Source organism: Buceros rhinoceros, unplaced genomic scaffold (genome assembly GCF_000710305.1).
Source record: "Buceros rhinoceros silvestris isolate BGI_N320 unplaced genomic scaffold, ASM71030v1 scaffold11543, whole genome shotgun sequence".
In the NCBI taxonomy this organism is placed as follows: domain Eukaryota; kingdom Metazoa; phylum Chordata; class Aves; order Bucerotiformes; family Bucerotidae; genus Buceros; species Buceros rhinoceros.
Genome location: NW_010404256.1, coordinates 41,284 through 43,783, shown reverse-complemented (window position 1 = coordinate 43,783; position 2,500 = coordinate 41,284). Strand labels below are relative to the sequence as shown.

Here is a 2,500-nt window from a genome sequence, read left to right as displayed (position 1 = left end):
AAAATCTCTTCAGCTCTCCAAAAGAGGGATTTCAAAGTGCTCTTTGAAGAAGTTATTTCTGCTTGTTTTTATTGAAGGCATCGACTATATTGAGAGTTATAGTGGAGTTCCACAGGGTTTTACAGGAATTAAAGCGTGATAAGCATTTAGCTTATTAAAATGTCATGTAAATATGGGGTATTTTTTTCTTTTGAAACATTAAGATTGAACCAGTTTTGAGAAACATCAGCATAAAATGACTAAAAACTGGCCAAATTTGAGTTTATATAAATTTAAGAGCAGCTTATATTTGAAATTTGAAAAGATGAAAACAAAGCCTGTAAATTAAACCTTTAAAAGGTAAGAATAGAAATAATTTTAAATATTTTATTATTCTCCTCCTACACATTTGTCATTTAAAAAAAAATGCGTAGAATTTTGGGCTCATTACCAGAACATTCCAGCTGGTACCATCATGTAGTTTGTTCTCGGGCATTTGTCTAGAACGTGTCTCAGTTACAAGACCTGGGACCAAGCAGGTGAACACTGAGACACAGGCGCTGTTAGTGGTTTCTCTGTGCAGTTCTGTAAATCAAAAAGAGCCTGAAATTCTCTGCTCGTGTTTCCTTGATTTCAGCATTTGGGGCAAATCAGAGTCTGGTTTTTCTTTTCCATGCACGTGGAATTCCAGGAACTGGAGACAGTCATAACTGAGTTTGTCAGCACTCCTTGTTCGCACAACAGGTTCAGACTGATGTAAGGTTCCTGGAAAAAAATCCAAGAAAAAGAATGGTGAGGGGCTTAAATTATACTGCTGTGAGAAACAAATTTATTTCACCAAAAGAAAAACTTTGGATGTCTAGTATAGCTAAAAAAAGGAAGTAGATTCCACTGCTTTAAGATTTGGTAGCAGTTTTGTCAGCTAGCGTGAGATAAAATGAACCCGAGCTTCCCAACCAGATTTACTCCCAGGATGAATGCATCCCCAGGGATGAATACTCTTCTGCAGTATCTGGGATTCAAATACTGCTTCTTTTTTCATTCAGTTGTTTTAAAACGATTGATCAATCTTTCTATCCAAATAGTTACATTTACATTTGTCACCTTCTGTAACCTACTCAATATTTATCAAAGCTTCCTCCTATGAGATCCATGAATCCTTCCTCAAAGCAGTTTCAGCTGAACAGTAGGTGTGCCAAGGAGAGCGAGAAAAGCCCAGTGTTATTTATTAGACCTGGCCCAAGCACTGGGAAGCACAAGGTGGCTGAATCCTAGAGAGCTCCTTTCCTTCAGACGTCGCCCCATGGTTCCTTAAACTGCCACGTCGTGTCTGTGTCCCCACTGCTGTCTGCTGCTACTGCTCTTTTCAAAGGCAAGCTTGAAGACTGTTGTGGATTCTTTGTTGAGAGAAGACACTTTGAGATGTGCAAAATTTCCTGAGAGAATGGCAGTTGCTGGGCATTAGGTCACAGCTGAGGTTGAACAGGGAGGTGAGAGCAGGCCCTTTCCCATTAATTCATACCCCCTTCACTTTAGTACCTCTAGCTCTCCTGGCATGTCCCTCTGTGTGAGCTGGGAGCGTCCCACTGAAGTCCTTGCACATACTGTATGAACCTCAGAGAAGGAGGAAGGCCCTCAGTGTCCTTTCAGTGCCGCTGGACTGAGAAGTCAAAATTTTTAGTTCTCGCTTTGCAAGGCTTACCCTCCTGCAGACCAGCTCCACCAGCGAGGTGCCAGGATGTGCTGATGCACTGTGCAAACGGACAGCCACATCTTCCAGTGCTCTGCCACCACCACCGTTTGTCCACTCCACTATCTCCAGACCCCATTTGGAGTTCAGCTTACCCAGACCGCAGGTATAGCTCAACCGAAGCAGTGGCTCTCTGAGTCCAGACAGGAGCTTTGGCTTCTGGCAAATGCCAATTTCTCTGAAACGTTTGGTGCATTTGAGACCAAATGCTGTGGTGCAAAATTATGGTGATAGAGAAACCAGCTGGATGAGGCAAACGGGAAATGACAGCACAGGTTACAGTTGTACTGGAACACCCAGACAATTATTATAATGTATGTAATTCATTTGGGTTGAGCTGTGTTAACTGCAAGGAAAGGAATGCTCAGCCTCTGCCACTGTCCAACGACCAGCCGTGTAACTGCAGAGCATTCAGAATGGATCGGGTGAGGCTTAATGTGGGTCATCATGTCCGGTGGAAGGGGAGTGATCCACACAGAGTGAATATTCCTCCGTTAAACCTAGCAGAGATTGTCAATGGATCAAATATATTGTGAATGAAGCTGTTTTATTAACATACCCAAGAAACGTCTGTGTGCTGGTGGGTATAATGCTGTGGTTTATCTGTGGAACCATGGAAACACGCCAGCTTTAACCCTTGCTCCATGGCTACTTTCACCATTGTTCCTTACAAATAAGGGCGGGTTTTCCAAGTGATAGTTGCATGTTATTTTTCTGTCCAGATTTAGTTCCTAAAAACAAATGTGTTTTCAAAAAGGCAGTTTAGTGTAG

General features: G+C 42.3%; 1 protein-coding gene across 1 annotated transcript in view; it reads left to right on the top strand.

The window, feature by feature from the left end:
- Positions 1 to 2,500, top strand: part of IQCH (IQ motif containing H) — a gene marked incomplete at its 5' end in the record, with an annotated part of 61,393 nt that overhangs the window by 20,158 nt on the left and 38,735 nt on the right. The gene's annotated exons all lie outside the window — the stretch shown is intronic.